General features: G+C 46.6%; 1 non-coding gene across 1 annotated transcript; it reads left to right on the top strand.

The window, feature by feature from the left end:
* The first annotated feature begins 8,663 nt into the window (after positions 1-8,663).
* Positions 8,664-8,880, top strand: LOC121453721. The gene has a single exon (XR_005975044.1). It is a non-coding gene; the product is annotated as a small nucleolar RNA U3 (small nucleolar RNA).
* Positions 8,881-17,707: the final 8,827 nt, after the last annotated feature.

Genomic DNA, 17,707 nt, shown 5'->3' with positions numbered 1-17,707 from the left:
ATGTGGCCCAGGATACAGCGGCGCAGCATCTGAACATGCAGCGTCCTCACAGGCTCCTGGATTTGAACACTTTGGCATCAGCTAGTGGCGGTGTTTTGGAAAGTTGTGGAACCTTTAAGAAGGGGAGCCTCGCTGGAGGAAGTGGGTTGCTGTGCGTGGGATGTGAGGTTTTATAGCTCAGGCCAACTTCCTTTCCACTCTCTCTGCTTCCTGACTGCAGAGCAGCTATGACCGCGGCCTCGGCCCCCTGCCACCATGCCTTCCCGCCATGGTGAGCTGTATTCTCTAAAACCAAGTCAAAATAAACATTTCTTTCTTTAAATTGCATATTGCCAGGCATTTTTTCATAGTAACAAGAAAAGGAACGAATACAAGTTTGGCCACAGTTGAGACCACGTGAACCTCCCGATCAATCACTAATTAAGAAAATGCCCTACAGCCAGATCTTACGGAGGCGTTTTCTCAATTGAGGTCCCTTCTTTTCAGATGATTCTGGCCTGTGTCAAGTTGACCTAAAACTAGCCAGGACACTTGGGTTGTGTTTAGGTCCAGCATAACACTCCCAGAACCACTTAGGTTTAGCAGTGTCAGGCCCTAGCACCTGCCCTCTGGAGCAACCATCTTAATGGCTCAATGTCTCGCCTCAATGTCCCCGCCAGCAAGTCTGACTCCAGCTGGTTCATCTGGGCTTTTCTGCTTTAGCAATCTGGATTTTGTAGACCCCAGAGCAGACAGGGTACATCCTATCACCTGGGAACTTACACCAGGACAAGGGACTGGATGTCTGTTTTCCTCAGGGACCACAGGGCATCCATCACAAGGCAGATTGTGAGCAATGAGCTGCACCACAGCGTTTGACAGCACAGAGGGAGACCCCAGTCTGTGTCCTGGGAAGGTCTAGTCACCAAGCACCGAGTCCCCTGGTCCTAGTGTTTTCTTCCACTATGCCTCCTTTCCCTCCACCTCTTTCCCACCTCCTGGCAGTTCTGGGACCAGCCCTCCCTGGAAACCCTTACGACTTCAGCTCCCATTTCTGGGAAACCCAGGACCAACCAAGTTCCTTCACTCCTCCTAAAAACACAGATGTCAAACTCAGCTCTGTTCTTGAAGCTAAGTTTTCTGATAAGGAGCCCTTCACTAAAAGCAGCAAACAGAGCGAGGTCCTTCAGTGTCGCAGGGAGACACTGTCAGTGTTGGGGATCGCCTTCCCGACCTACAAAAACCTACATATCCACTAACGCTGCCTACCTTCTTGTTGGCGCTGAACTCTGCCGTCACAAGGCAGCAAGCGTTTTTAACCTTTGAGCCCTCTCCTCCACTCCTCAGGCAGTGTTTCATAAATGATAGCTTTTGTTGTGGTGTAAGATAGGCTTGAACGTTTTAAATATAATCAGGGAAGTGTGGTATTTGTAAAACAAAACTATCAAAATGAGTGCTACATCAAACGGAAAAGTAAAATTGATCTACACAAATGAATGATTAAAGGGGCCAGAGGGAGGTGCTGGTGGCCCAGAGGGAGGTGCTGGTGGCACAAGCTATGCAGCTGGATTTTCCTCAAACCCAGGTTTGATCCCAGGGACCGCCCTGAAGATGGGAGGAAAGAATGACGGGACAAAGCTGGCCTCTGCCCTCCACACATGGGCTGTGTCACACCCCCTACACACACATGATGCGCAGACTAGTAATCAAAAAAGAACTTTCAAGAAGCGATTAAACATTGAATAGTGACATACAAATGGAGCTCAAAATGAAGAAATTGAACATATTTCTGGATAAAAAGGACCAATATCCTAGAGACACTATTTGCATGCAAGTGCCAATGCTTGACTTCTCCCCAGCTCTTAGAGAGTTAAATGAATTAAAACAACAGTGTTGCAGAATGGGCTGATAATGTAGCACAGTGGCAGGTATGTTCTAAACATGTGCTCAGTGGAGTTCAAGTCACCAAACCATCCCCGTTCTCCCCCCACCCACAGAGTAGGAAAGGGAGGGGAGATTAGCGAAACAGAATAGATATTCTAGAACTTGATTAGATAGGTTCATGTATACATATAAAATAACATATATGATGATAAATATAATTATTAAAGTCAGGGGCTGTAAAGATGGCTCAGTGGTTAGGAGAGTTGCTCACCACTTCTTGCACGGGACCTGCATTTGGTTCCGAACACACCCAAGGCAGCCCACAGCTTCCTGTAACACCAGCTCCATGGTGTCTGCTGCCCTCTCCTGGTCTCTGTGGGCTACTGCATGCACACGGAGCACATGAATGTATTCAGGCTCACACAGGCACTTAAATCGAAAACCAAATATTTGAAAAGTAATTATTGAGGGGCTGGAGAGATGGCTCAGTTGTTAAGAGCACTCACTTCTCTTCCAGAGGACCCAGGTTCAATTCCCAGCCCTCCCCCCCCCATGGCAGTTCACAACTGTCTGTGACTCTAGGTTCCAGGCGATCTAACACCCTCACACATACATGCGGGCAAAACACCAATTCACACACACACACAATAAAACTCAATCTAGAAAAAAAATAAAAGTAACTATTGAAATCAAAGAGCATATCAGCTGGGAACGTATGCAGGAAGCAGGTGTTAATGCAGGCACCTTGTGCAGAAGGTGATCTTTGTTGGGCTTAGTCACCATCAACATGTATGACTGAGCTGGGTGACTGGCCGTCGGCCACTCTTCCGATGGTTCCACATATTGTTGTTGATGCTTCGAGGTAAATGGGAGACCGAGCCAGTGCCTCTCCTGTTCAGGAATGTGAACCCGGACCCAGAGCCATGGACTGGGATTTCAGCCCACAGGAGGGTTGCCCCTCACCCTGCTCTTTCATTTCTTCTGAGTACCCTCACCAGTATCACTGTTCAGGAGCCAGGGAGCAGGGGGAGGGGAAGGCTCACTCCTGCCTTTGTCCCACCTACAGCCACAGTCAGCTTCCCGGACCTTGGGCTCAGAGAAACCTGGAAGGGTCTTTAACATGCCAGTGTTCTCTGAGCAGCTGAGAAAACTGAGGCAGAGTATCAGCCAACACAGAGAAAAATGCGTCCTGTCTGGACCGTTTGGCTAGACTCTTACCTCATCCCAAATAGAAAAATACTCCCACAAGTTAAGGATGGAAGGGACCTAACCAAGGGTGGCCAGATGGGAACTCTGGGTGAGAAGTTACAGAAGAAAGATAAACATACTTGAGCAAGTACAATCAATCAGCTTTTGTCTGATTAAGTCGTTAAAAATTGTGGCTGGAAGGACGGATGGCTCAGCAGTTAAGAACGCTTGCTGCTCTTGTGGAGATCTATGGTCAACCAGCCCACTCCAGCCCATAGGATCTGATGCCCTCTTCTGGCCGTCACAGGTACTGCTCCAATGTGCACATAACACCCATCAATAAAAACTACAATAATTCTTGTTAAAATTAAAACTTGGGGGAAATGCTTAGAACTTTTTCTTCTAGACAGGAGGTCAACATCCTTGAGGCATAGAGTATAAAATATGTTAACTTTTTTGTGTGTGATATGTTGTACATCCACAAGAGCAAGAGGGCATCTAGCATCGAATTAGCTAGATGATACAAATTAATTAATTTTGGAAAAGATCAAGTTTGAAGAACTTTGAAGGGTAGGAAGAGAGACCAACTTCATTAATAATGGGAGCATAGAAATAAAACATGGTGTTTAAAAATATTTAATTGTGTGTGTGTGTGTGTTCGTGCCACATATGTGTGGGTGCTCACAGAGGCCAGAAGAGGGAGCTGGACCCCTGGACATGGAGTTACAGGTAGTTGTGAGCTGCCTACTGTGCATGCTGGGAACTGAACTCAGGCCCTCTGAAAGAGCAGCAAGCTCTCTAAACCATTAAGCCCTGTCTGGAGCCCCAGGTGATTTTTATGTAAACAAGCAAGGGAGTGCACTCAGGAGCGATGTCGCCCCCTGCTGGTGGCTTTGGCAGTACGCATCAGGTTTAAAGCTGGCCCTACATCTTCACCAACAGGGTCTACTTCAGTGGAGCTAGCCACTGTGGTTCGGACTCGGCCCCAGAAATAATCATTCAAGTGAGCAAAGACGTACCCGCGACTGCCTCTGCAGTGTTGTCTGTGAGAGGGAAGATGGGAAGTGACTCTCCCTGCCACCAGTGGCCTCCTAGGTCGATGATGACGGCTCCACTTAGAGGAATCAGCTGTCGATGCAATCGGTGCCGACATAGAGTAAACTGGGGGCGAAGCCGCGTGCCCACTTGTAAAGGTAAAAACCATTTTATTTATATTTATAATCCGATAGGACATACAGCCACTGGCTCTTGGTAGCATCTTCTGGGTCCCCGGCAGAGAGGGCCTGTCACTTAAAATTTTTCTGTAAAGTTGATATGACTTGACAGCTGACTTGGGATGCACTCCCTAATCCCAACCTCAAGAAGTGGAGGCAGGAGGCTACTGGGTTCAAGGTCAGCCTGAGCTATAAGGCAAAATCTATCTCAGGAGACACTTTGTGGAAACTTAAAACACACACATGCCAGGCATGGGGGCACACACCTTTAATTCTAGCACTTGGGAGGCAATGGCAGATGGACAGCTGAGTTTGAGGCCAGCCTGGTCTATAGAATGGATTCCAGGCCCAGTGCTACACAGCGAAACATTTTCTCAAATTAAATAATTGATAACACATATACACACACATAAACACACACTGTCTCTATCTCACACACAGTGTCTCTCTCTCTCTCTCTCTCTCTCTCTCTCACACACACACACACACACACACACACACACAAAGTCCAGGGACAAAACTCAGTGGTAGAATAGTACACTTGCCCAGTACTGAAGAGGCCCGGGGTTGCATCCCTAGTATCATATATACAGGCGCACACAAAGAGACAAAATCTATATCACACAATGCTTACATTAAGTTTTTTACATTTCAAGGTTTATTTTATGTGTGTAAGGGTTTTACATGCACATATGTATGCATACCGTGTGCATGCCTGTTGCCCACAGATGCCAGAAGAGGAAGCTGGATCCCTTGGGGCTGGAGTTACATGCAGTTGTAAGCTGCTGTGTGGATGCTGGGACCTGAACCCCGGATCCTCTGGAAGAGCTTCCATTGCTCTTAATCACTGAACCATTTTTAAAGCTCCCAACACTTGCATTTTTAAAAAGTATTTTATGTATTCTTAGAGAATTTCACACATGCATAGCAATGTCTTTTGATGGTATCCACGACCTCCTAACTCCTTCTGAACCCCACATTGCATCCTACTCCAAGTTTTTAACCTCTTCTTGGGAATCAGACATGGTGGTGCATATCTGGGTGTCAGCTCTTTCGGAAGCAGGAGGATTGCTTGAACCTGAAAATTCAAGGCCATCCGGAGCAACGTAACAGGACCCTCTGGTAACCTCTCCAGAAAGAATGCCTTCAGACTTTCCAATAACTGAACAAACAAAAAGTATAAACAAGCAAATCAGCATTTGAATCCTAATAGAGTACACACACGCACACACACAAACACACACTACAAATAAAGGCTGCATACTGTTTACATAAACAACACTGGTTTTCACGTGTTGATTTTGCTCTCTTAGCTTTGCTGAATTTATTTCCTAGTTCCAAGTGACAGCACAGGCCATCCAGACTGGCATGGCCACCACCGCAGCATGGCTCCTCAGACACCAACATGGCCCCAGGTGGCAGCTCAGCCCCTGGCATCAGCATGGCCTTTGAAGGTCTTATGAGCTATACTACAGATGGCAACACAGACCCTGGCTGTGGCAGGATTACGGACTCAAACATGGCTCTTGGCAGCAGCCATGGTCTGACCATATCGTGGCTCCAGGTGATAGCCCTGGCCACTCAAATCAGCCTAGGACACCAATATGATGCTAATATGACCACAGGCTGCAGCCTAAAGCCCAGGCATCTATGTGGCCCTTGGTGGCAACATGGGCCAGGGACAGTGTCCTAAATGCCAAAGAGCCCAAGAAATCAAACTCCCACTTTATGACAACAGCAGAAACCTGGTGTCAAATGGGAAAAGGCAACAGAAATGGAAACCGGTAAGTCAGTCTTACTCGCAGGTGAGGGTGGATAGAAACCGCTAGAATAGTCAATTACCTTATACAAAGAAGAGATGTTTTCTCTCCCTTCAGTGTATTTAACACAGCATCATAGTAAATAAACATCAAAATGTATACTATTTTCAATTTGCTAAAGTTTGACACTTGTAATAAAAGAGTCAGCAAATCCTGAGACATGAATAACATCAGGAGACTGGCTAAGCCTATGGTATCCAAGAACACTGTGTGTGTGTGTGTGTGTGTGTGTGTGTGTGTGTGTACAGGTGTGTGCATGTTGTGTGTATGTACAGGTATGAGCATGCTGTGTGTATGTACAGGTGTGTGCATGCTGTGTATATATGTACAGGTGTGTGCATGCTGTGTGTATGTACAGGTGTGTGCATGTTGTGTGTGCGTACAGGTGTGTGCATGCTGTGTGTATGTACAGGTGTGTGCATGCTGTGTGTATGTACAGGTGTGTGCATGCTGTGTGTATGTACAGGTGTGTGCATGCTGTGTGTATGTACAGGTGTGTGCATGCTGTGTGTGTCCAGGTGTGTGCATGCTGTGTGTATGTACAGGTATGTGCATGTTGTGTGTGTGTATAGGTGTGTACATGCTATGTGTATGTACAGGTATGTGCATGCTGTATGTATATGTACAGGTGTGTGCATGCTGTGTGTATGTCCAGGTGTGTGCATGCTGTGTGTGTGTATAGGTGTGTTGTATAGGTGTGTGCATGCTGTGTGTATGTACAGGTGTGTGCATGCTGTATGTATATGTACAGGTGTGTGCATGCTGTGTGTATGTACAGGTGTGTGCATGCTGTGTGTGTGTATAGGTGTGTGCATGCTGTGTGTGTGTACAGGTATGTGCATGTTGTGTGTATGTACAGGTGTGTGCATGTTGTGTGTGTGTATAGGTGTGTTGTATAGGTGTGTGCATGCTGTGTGTATGTACAGGTGTGTGCATGCTGTATGTATATGTACAGGTGTGTGCATGCTGTGTGTGTACAGGTGTGTGCATGCTGTGTGTATGTACAGGTGTGTGCATGCTGTATGTATATGTACAGGTGTGTGCATGCTGTGTGTGTGTACAGGTGTGTGTATGTGTGTGTGTATACCGGTATGTGCATGCATATTTTCACACAGGCTGAAGGAGGGCATTGGGCATCCCGCGCTATCACTGTCTGCCTGGCTCCCTTGAGATGGGGTCCCTCTCACTGAACCCAGAGCTAGGCTGGTCTCGGCACGCTCATTCACCATCCTATTTCCACCTTCTGCAGCACAGAAGTTACGTTTTACCGTTGATTCAGAAGATTCGAACCTAGATTCTCCTGCTTGTGCAGCAACGGCACTCACCCACTGAGCCATTTCCCCAGCGGCCCCCATAACATTCTATAACAGAAATGAGAGGCATTCTGATTCAGGTCAGAAACAGAACAGTGCATCGTATAATATCCTGGTAGGAAGGCAGGGGAAAGCGTGGTGTAACATGAGCATCAGTGGCATTCCTGAGACTGAGGAGCATATGTGAAGGTGGGCCTGTGAGATGACAGTGGAGCCGATACAGCCATGGTAAAGTCAGTATCAAACTACCCCTCTCATGTGTATGTGTGTGTGTGTGTGTGTGTGTGTGTGTATTTATGTATATCTGTGTGTCCATGTGTGTGTCTCTTTGTGCAAACATTTGTATGCATATGTCTATATGTGTATATGTGTCAATGTATGTATGTGCATGTATATGTCTCTGTGTGTATGTATGTCTGTGTATGAATGTCTATGTGTGCTTATGTGCATGTATGTATCTGTATGTGTATATGTGTGTATTTTGATGATAATTCCAAATCCCTAACTGTGCCTCCAACCAGGAGCACAAACATATAGCAGTGTACAGGGCACAGCACTTGTTGATGTTGTCAGGCAACGATTGCTTGCTTCTTGTTGTTGTTCTTTTTTCTTTTTTAAGACAGGGTCTCATGTAGTCCAGGCTAGTCTCAAACTTACTATGCAGCCAAAGAGAACATTGACCTCCCGCTCCTTCTGTCCTCACTTCCCGAGTGCTGGGATTACAGGTGTACATCGCATGCCTGGTTTATACAGGGGTGGGACTAGACCGTTGGGGCTTTGTGATGCTAAGCAGGCTTTCTAGCAACTGCTCCACAGTCCCAGCTGCTGTCTGATGCCTTTGCTCCCCTCTCAGCCTTGATTTTACTGGCCTCCCCCTAAAGGCACAACTTCTTGCAAACTGGGCTTCAGCAACTGGCAGCAGCATTAACACTCGGGGCTTCTGCAGCTCTTGACTGCACTGAGAGGTGACATCCAGTGCCTGCCCCAGCCCTCCGCATTGTGAAAGCACCCTGAAGTTGGTACAGAGACGATACTGTCTCAGAACACACCCCCATTGTTCAGCCGCTCTTGACTGTATTGTTGAGAACAGAGCTTTGTCGACAAACCTGGCAAACATCACTGAATGAGTTAGAGAAAAATCTTAACAAATAGGAAGCCAAGTCATTTTATTCTCAGCCTTAATGTGACATCCAAGGACTGACAATCAGGCACTCAGCTAGCTTCCCTATGGACACTGATAAATAAACATGAGTATCCTGTTTTAAAAGATTGGACTTCTAAGCTGTTACTTGCAGGGTTTGTTACTAGAGAAGTTTCTCTTACTGTGTAGAGCACCCGAGACCATGAGAATGAGATGTAGCTTTCCCTCCTGAGCGTGAAGCCGGCTCTAGGCGCTGCTTTTCTGTGACTGTCTCCTGTCGCTGGTGATCATTCTTCTCTCCCTCTAGGAGAGCGAGAGGAAAGGAACACAGTCTGAGCAGACAGAAGAACAAGTTCATCATGACATGCCTTGTTCATCACCCAGCATTCATTCGCCCACCTAACTGCTAACACTCCTGAAGCTTTTGGGGTGCTGACATCCTCAACTTTTCATGTTATTTCTCTCTTCAGAGAGGTCCCCAAATGTAGCTCTTTCTACTCAGATTTAAGCAAAGCTGTCTTGTGAGACTCTTCAAGGAAACTTCCTGACAGACAGGCTACATTCAGATTAGAGATCACTTTTTTCCTTTGCCCCGCCCCTTCATCCTGTCTGCGAAAGATGTCTAGGTACCCACTGGCCTTCAGGCAATCACGACCTCCAAAGCCACAGGTGAACAGTGGGTAAGAGGCCCTGTCTGGCACTTGTCCTGCCTGAGTTGCCAGGTCTGACTAGCACCTGTGGATTTGGTTACAGAAGGGCAATTTGTTTTACTTGCCTGGGACACTCTTATGAGGATTTGGGGACATGCAGCCAATCACAGTCTGAAATGGTCATAGCTATTGTTGTATGAAGACAGGATGATACCGGCACAGCCAACAACCTGATCTGTGGAACCATAGTCTTAAACCAGCTTCACGGCAGTAAGAGGGTGCACATAAGGCAATGACAACTGGATGTCACATCCATGAGGAAAGAATGGATAAGTGAGTTCTAATTGTCTATCCATTTGAGAAAAGACATTTAGTTATTTACTTCAAGCAAATGGGACAGACGATTCTTAGCAGGGTTCATCTCCAGTAAGAGGTTATATGTCCCTGCTTCAAGCAGATCGGAGTAGGATACTCACTTTCCCAAACATGGACGAGTGAGAGCAGGAGGAAAAAGTATAAAAGAGAGTGGGATGGAGGGAAAAAAAAACCAAACTCAGACTCCAGTGGAGGGGTGTGATAAGGAGAGGTGGGGCTGGTGGGTGGCGCTGACCCACCAGCCGGGGTCAGCTGTGAGCCCAGATCCTGGGGGAGAGCCAGGGAGCCTGCCCCCTGCTGAGTGTGACTCACCCCAGGCAGTGTTCTCTGGGACTCCAGGGACTAGTAATTCCACAGCAGGCTCCAGTAGGATCACATCTCCTCCCAAGGTATCAAGGGGGATGGAGAAAGCCGCTGCTGTCCAGGGCTCGATTGAGGAATTCTTAGAACGGTGGCGGAGCTTGTGCCAAAATACAGCGAAACTTCCCACATGGATACAGTGTCTTCCTCACCCACTTCTCATAACCTCGCATTGCCTGACCACTTCCTCAAGTGTCTTGACGGCCTTCTGCAGGGAAACCCTCCCACAGCCAGCAGGATGCAGGACGGCTTTCCAAGAGCCCGTCAAATCCCAAAGCACGGGTTTTTGCAATACAGGAATAAACAAACCTTTCTCGTTGGCAAGGGTGTACTGACTGTATAATTGCTATTTTGATGAATAAAGACTTGGGTCTCACTACAGTGATTTAAAGCTCCTTTTGCATCCAGTTAAAATTTAACGCCATCTTTTCTGCTTTCAATGTCTTTTTGGAATGGTTACTTTGGTTAGGCTTTCAGTGCTTTGAGAAGAGAGACGGTGATTGGACAGCTTTGTCTTGCTCCTGTACTGGAAGGAACGCTTTTAACTTTCCATAACTGAGTAGGGTCTTGCCTATGGGCTTGTCTTCTACAGACTTTATTATGCTGAAGTACTATTCTTCCGTACTTAATCGCTCAAGAAGTTTTATCCCAAAAGTGTGTTTATCTTGGCAAATGTGTTTTCTGCTTCTGATGAGAGAGGAACACGGAATGTGCTCTTCATTCTCTTAATCTTGTGGGGCACTTTGGTGCTTTGCAGCAATTGAACTGTCCTTGCGTTCCAGAGACACGCGGCATTTAATTGTGAACAATGGTTCTTCCAAAGCGCTGTGGAACTCTGCCTTGCTAGTATTGGGTTAGGAATTTTTGCACTATTGGGGACATTGGCTTGCAGTATTTTTGGCTTACTTGTTTTTGTTTTGTCAGTCTTCCCCACCATGGTATCATTTTCTGGTTTTGCTATGAGGGTAATGCTAGCCTTGTCAAAGAAATGTCTCAGCATTGCTACCACTGAAGATGGGACCAAGCAAGGTGTCTAGGCTCTCCAGTATACCACGATGTAAGTCTTGCCCCCAGCAATCTGTTTTTTCCCAAGCTGGTCTTTTTTTTTCTTTTTCTTTTTTTTTTTTTTTTGTTGTTGATGTGCATGAAGCTTGGGAAGTAGTAACAGGAATGGAGCAACCCTGCTTTAACCTAAGACAATTTTTTCTGTCATGTAGAAGGCCCCATCTTGCTCCATACTCTAGAGCGTGGGTCTTTGTTCTTCTCTGATATGGCTGCCCAGAGGGCAGGCCACAGACTTTCTTGATTTCCAGGAGCATCCACACATTCATACCTCACCTTGCCACCCCTTTTCAAGTCTGTTTGAATGTCATTTCACTATTCCTTTCCTTTGCTACCTTATATACAATCGCAATTCTTATTTTAAATGCTTATTGTTTTTGCTTGTTTATTCCTACTTGAATATACACTTCAATGGGTAGGAAGAGTTCTTTGTCCATTTTGTTTACTGTTGTACACTGATTCTGGAGCATGAGTGATGGGTGTACTAACTGTAACCATACCTTGAAGGGAAACATTAGTGTGCTGGGCGGACATGCCAGTCACCAAAGCAATTGCTTTACAGGTCTGAGGCAATTCCCAGAAGTCATGTAAGAGAAACTGTGTGTCATAGCAAGTACTGTGACCCCAGCACTTGGCAAACAGAGGCAGGCAGATCCCCTTGGCTCACCAACCAGCCAATTTAGCTGTTTGATGTGTTTCAGGTTGTTTAGAGAACTTGTCTCAAAAAGAAAAGAAAAACCAAGACCAAGATGAACGGCACCTGAGGAATGACACTCAATGTTGCGCTCTGCCCTCTGTACAAGCATGCATACATGTGCTTACACACACACACACACACACACACACGTGGATGTGCATACCCATACTCACACATGCACATACACAAAGAAACACTGTGAGGTCCTTTACAGAATGTGGTGCCTAGGATTCAACCACTGGGCAAAGGGCTGGAGAGGAGGCTCAGCAGGTAAGAGCACTCAGGGCTCTGCAAACCTGACTTTGGTTCTTAGCCCCCATCTGGGGCAGCTCACAACTATCTGTAGCTCCAACTCAGCACCAGGGGAATCGAGCACTCTCTTCTGGATTTTATGGGCACTGCACTATGTGTCGTATACTCTCGCACAAACACATAAACAAAAAAGAAATAAATCTTTTCAAAAACCCAAGAGGTCACAAGGTATCACTTCCCGGTGAGTCCTGGCATTGTTGGGGAATACAAGAAAAGGGTGCCATTCTTTGTCGATATAACATATTTCTTCCATGCTTGACAGCTTCATCGTTGGTTTTATTGTGTTTTGGGGACTGGTAATACCAGTTTCTTCTGTTTTCCAGTTGATATCTCACTATGGAAGGAAGGCCATCTCTCCATGGAGACTCTATGTGATCAGACCTCCAGGCCTTTTCTCCTGTCACTTCCAGGAGAGACTCTGTGATCTCAGAAAGGCTGGGACAGGTTGGGGTGGGACTGGCTTTGTTCTATTGTCTTAGATGCAAAATGTGAAAACTGACCTCAGTGCAGGAAGGACAGAGTGATCCTCTTGTGTCCCCTTCACTGACAATGGTCATTACAGCCCCTACTTCCTGTCTACCTTATGTTACAGCTTCTGGAAAATGGGATCTTCAATTTCTCCGTGGTCCCTAAGGTCACCACTGATGCTTCCTCTCTTAGAAGCAAATAGATCCTTTCGCTTTCCACTTGTTCAACTCAACACGAGGCTTGGGGTAGGGTGGGGGCAGAAGACAGACCAGATGCAAGGTCTGTGTAATTTCCTAAAAGTCTGAAATAAACATTGGCTCATAAGAAGCCACGCAAACAGCGAGGGAAAGTACTGTGCTCAGCTCCCAGCGTCTCCGGGTGGTAACAACCGGCATGACGGAGAACAGGATCACATCTGGGAAAATGGCACTGGTACAAGGTCACAGGCCAGCTTTGTATGCCCATATGCCCCAAAGAAATATTGTCTGTCTATCTATCTATCTATCTATCTATCTATCTCTTTCCCTTCCTCTCTCCATTCCTCTCTCACTCTTTCCTTTTCTTCCTCCAATTTCCATTTTTTTTTAATTCCTTAACAGAGTCTCATTTATCCCAGTTTGGCCTTGTACTCACTAGCAGAGGATGAGCCCCTGCCTCCACCTCCCAAGTACTGTGATTACAGGTGTGTACCACCAAGCCTGGTTTATGTGGTTCTGGGGTAGAGCCACCAGCTTTGTGCATGCTAGACAAAGGCTCTACCAACTGAGCCACATCCCCCAGCACCTAGAGGAAAAAAGTAAAGGAAAATAAAAAGAGCAAATTCTAAACACCTGTTTCAGTTTATCTTTTAATTTTTTTTAAATGTCCATAATTTATGTTAGTAATGGGAGAGCCACCATGTTTGTATAAGTTTGTTAGTTCCCTGTTGCCACCACAGCAAATTCCTGCACGTACGAAGGATGAAGCCAAGGGACTGAGCCAGGTGTAGCCGCTGTGCTGTAATCAAGACTTGGGAGAGGCAGGGGCAAGAGCAAGAGTTCCAGGTCAGTTTGGGCTATGAAGTTGGTGAAGTTAGATTCTATCTAAAAACAAAACACACACAAACAAACCCTTTCAACCAAACAAAACAAAACAACAAAAAGGAAGGAAGGGAGGGAGGGAGGGAGGGAGGGAGGGAGGGAGGGAGAATGAGGATGAGGCCAGAAAAGCACAGTGGCTTTGTTCTCGTAGGTTCCTCCTTTTGCACAGAATTCCTTAGCTTCTGGGCTCCACCTGCGTGTGGCCGTTCTGACGTCATTCATGTGACGACACTGTGATAGCTTTAAGTCCTGCCTAGATAGCTCAGGATTACCATCTCCTCACAGTAAGCCCCCTCCCCTCACTGCAGCCACAAAAGCCCCCTTTCTGTGTAAGTAACATTTATTGGATGACTGGGGAGGCTGACAGTCAGCTTGCCTGCAGGCAGCATCAGGATGACCGAGGGGTGCCTCTGTCCTTCCCCCAGCTATAGCTTTGCCCTATCGTGGTCTCACCTCAGCTTGAACAGCAGGTTGTTGGCTTCGTTGGACTGTACTCATCGTGACACTTCAAAATCCAGAAGTGGGTAAGACTTTCCAGACTTGGGCTTCAACCTTTCTGCCACGGTTTCCCCATTTTCAGGGGGTCACTTTGATAGTGAGAACCTGAAACAGCTGGGGGGGGGGGATTTGAGGCAGCACTGACCGCCTGAGGAGCCAGAGAAGAAGGTGGCGGAGGGTCCGTTGGGCTGCTCTCCTCCGTCCACAGGTGAGTCATCGCAGATCAACTCCAAGTCTGAGACAGGCAATTGCTTCCTACTGAGAAATGTCCTCGTGAGATGACATCTGGCAAGGCCTCGATGTTGGGTAACAATGAGAGCGGGTGAGAGCAAGACAAAGATTGCTTTTGTAGCCAGCTGCAACCGGGGCCACGGCACAAGCTCCTTCTGCCTGCAACACAATGACCTCATTCCTGACCTCACCCCTGGGGGAGCCCAGCCTTGCTCTAACTTGCTTCTCTGCAGACGACGTGACCGTTGCTTGAAGACAACTTGCTTGTGTCGTGTGGGGCTCAGTCAGCATCGCCTTTCCTGCCTGTGATCTTGTGTCTCTGAAGAATCCCCAAACTGATCTTTTTCATTTTCCAATCTGACTTTCTAATTCATGATTTAAAAACAAAGCAAAACCAAAAAACCTCTGTGTCCTCAGGTATTAAGTGTCTTTATTTCTTCATGCTCTAAGTGTGTAAGTAATTTTCTGTTACATTGTGTCAATTGAGCTCACTACGTGGCTCCAACTCACCTACAGCTGACTAGGTAGACCAAGCTGGACTCTACCTCACAGAAATCCTCCTGCCTCTTGAGTGCTGAATTAAAGGCGTGTGCTCCCATGCCTGGCCCTGGGTTGACATTTTCTTAATAATTAAAATATTATAGAACCACAACTATATGAAGCGTTAAAATAAATTGGAACTTCAAAAATGAGTATGTGGGGCACAGTAGTGCACCCCTTTAATCCCAGCTCTTGGGGGACAGAGGCAGACAGATCTCTGTGAGTTTGAGCTTAGCTTAGGGAGTTCCTGGCCAGCCAGGGCTACATGGAGAGACCCCATCTCAAAACAAACAAAACCACCGAGGAGCCCAGACTAAGTCAGAGAAAATAAAACCCCCAAGCCTAAAATGAGTATATGTATGTAAATATTTTATAAAAGCACTTCAGGATTCTAAATTCATTAATTTCCCTAGCAGTCAATTAAAAATGACCCAAAGAACAAGTAATAGCTGAGAAAAAGCAATAGCTGACTTTCTTTTCTGCTGTTTTCACGATATGTCAAAGAGGACGGCTGCCAAACAATTCATTTCTGCTTAGACACTATCACTTCAGCCTCTAGGTTCTTAGGAATTTTAAATAAAAGGGAATAAAGGGTTTGCAGATGCCGTGCAGTTGATCAAGCGCTGCCTCACCTGCAAGAAGCCCTGGGCTCCATTCCCAGCACCGAATAAACGGAATATGGAGGCTTGTAGTTCCCAACACATGAATGTAGAGGCAGGAAGATCAGGAACAAAAGGTTAGCCTTGGCTACAAGGCCAGCCTGAGCTTCTTGAGACTCTGCCTCAAAACAAAGGACAGCGACAAAACGGTAGCAAGACTTTCTGGGATCCAATCAAAGGTCCTGGCCTGGAGTGTCCACGTCTGACATCGCAGGGAACCAGGCTGTGAGTAAAGAGGAAGATTCTTGTTTCCGTGCAAGCATACTGACCGCCCCCAGGCAACCTCATGCCCATTGATTTTGATTACCTTCCCATCCCAGCTGTCTGCAGACCTGCACTGCTGACCACATGGGCCTGCACCCACGGACAGGATCGCAGAGGCAGTGGCCAAGTCCTTCTAGACACAGTCCTGGGTTAAAGCCACTGCTGCCCCCTACAACCTGCCCTTTCTCGATGGCTTCTTAGCAAGTCACCAGTCCACAAGGGGCTGTCCTCATTAGCATAGCACTCCCCCAGAAAGGGGACAGGAACAACAAGAAAAAAATGCATCCAAAAGACAGAAAATAAGAAGCACCATTTCTCCGTGAACTGCAGGAAATCAAATCACGCTGACCTAAGAACTCAGAGGACACAAAGCATGTCAAAGAAGAGGCTGAACGATGTGGAAAGTTAGCAGGAGGTCTGGGCAGGCAGCTGACTGGGTAGAGTGGCCGTCCACCATATGTCAAGCTCCCTGGGCTTGATCCTCTGCACTAAACAGAATAGGCTCGGTGATTCACACTTGTAATCTCAACACACAACAGGTGCAGAAAAATCAGAAGTTCAAGGTCATGCTTAGCTACCTACTGAGTTCAAGGCTAGCCTGAACTACTTGAGACCCTGTCTTAGCTAGGGCTTCTGTTTAACATCAGTACTTTGCTGCTGACCGCATAGCCCTGACCAAAAGCATCTTGGGCAGGAAAGGAATTATTTCATCTTAGAGCCTGTAGTCCATCATCCAGGGAAATCAGAGCAGGAACTCAAGGCAGGAACCTGGAGGCAGGAGCTGATTCAGAGGGCATAGAGGAATGTTATTTATGGGCTTGCTCCTCCTGACTTACTCAGCTTTTTTGTTTGTTTTATACAACCCAGGACCACCAGTCCAGGAGTCACTTCAATCCCTAATGAAGAAAATGCCCCATGGACTTGCCCACAGGACAATTTTATCAATGCATTTTCTCCACTGTGGTTTCTTCTCAGATAACTCTAGCTTGTGTCAAGTTGACAACTTGATTATTACAAAGTCAGCACAGGCTTTGATAAGGATAAAAAGCACACTGATTTCTCATAATGGAGTCTTTCACTCTTGAGCTCACTGTAGGGATGAGTCTAACAGCCTGTTATTGTCAATACTACCCAAAGCTGAAAGGGGCAGACACTTAAAGCTCACACAAGGAGTGATAGTGACTGACTTCTTCCATCAGCCTGGGATTCATTTGGCCAGTGCTGCTTTTATTTTTATTTTTTTCCTCGGGACTATTTCTGTTTCTTTCTTTCTTTCTTTCTCTCTCTCTCTCTCTCTCTCTCTCTCTCTCTCTCTCTCTCTCCCCCCTGAAATTTGAATAAGTTAGAAAAGTTTCTTTTGCCCAATACAAACCTCACAGGGTTGTTGAAAGTGTGACAGGATCTTTCTCAGCTCTGTGGCCGTACTTGTGGGCTTAGGGTGCCAGACACTCACGGTCACCGAAGGCTGACCTGGGACAGTAACTCTCCAGTTTGCCATCTGATGCCGACGATGAGTAAAAACGCAGGCAGTCCTGGGAGTAAGCAAAGGAGAAGCCAGCTTTATTAAGCAGAATTACAGAAAAGTGAGAAATTGAAGGAAGTGAGAGAAACTCCCCAGAGGAGGAATTCCCAAGACAGAGAAAGCGTTGAGTTTCCTTGTTGAGGGGTTTGGAGTGCTACAGCAGCCACTGGACCACAGTTGAGGTCATGGCTTTGAGACTGGTTAATTCCCTAGGTGTATTGAAGATTGACATGCTTGGCACGACCGCTCTGGCCCACCTGAGGATGATCACACATTGTTGATGGGTTGCCCACCCAGCTTTGTTTACCCATGACCCTGGCTGGTTAGTTATGGACCTTGACTATCTGCCGGCTGGTTCTCACTCGCTGATGAGAACTTTGAAAAAAGAGCTCACCATGGGTCCTCTTCCCTTCCTGCTCACAGAGAGCTGGATCAAAAATATCAAAAAACA

Source organism: Microtus oregoni, unplaced genomic scaffold (assembly GCF_018167655.1).
Source record: "Microtus oregoni isolate MIOR12 unplaced genomic scaffold, Mior012 000011F_ref0000422, whole genome shotgun sequence".
Classification (NCBI taxonomy): domain Eukaryota; kingdom Metazoa; phylum Chordata; class Mammalia; order Rodentia; family Cricetidae; genus Microtus; species Microtus oregoni.
Note: the sequence above shows the minus strand (reverse complement) of the source record. Positions and strands in the feature narration are given on the sequence as shown.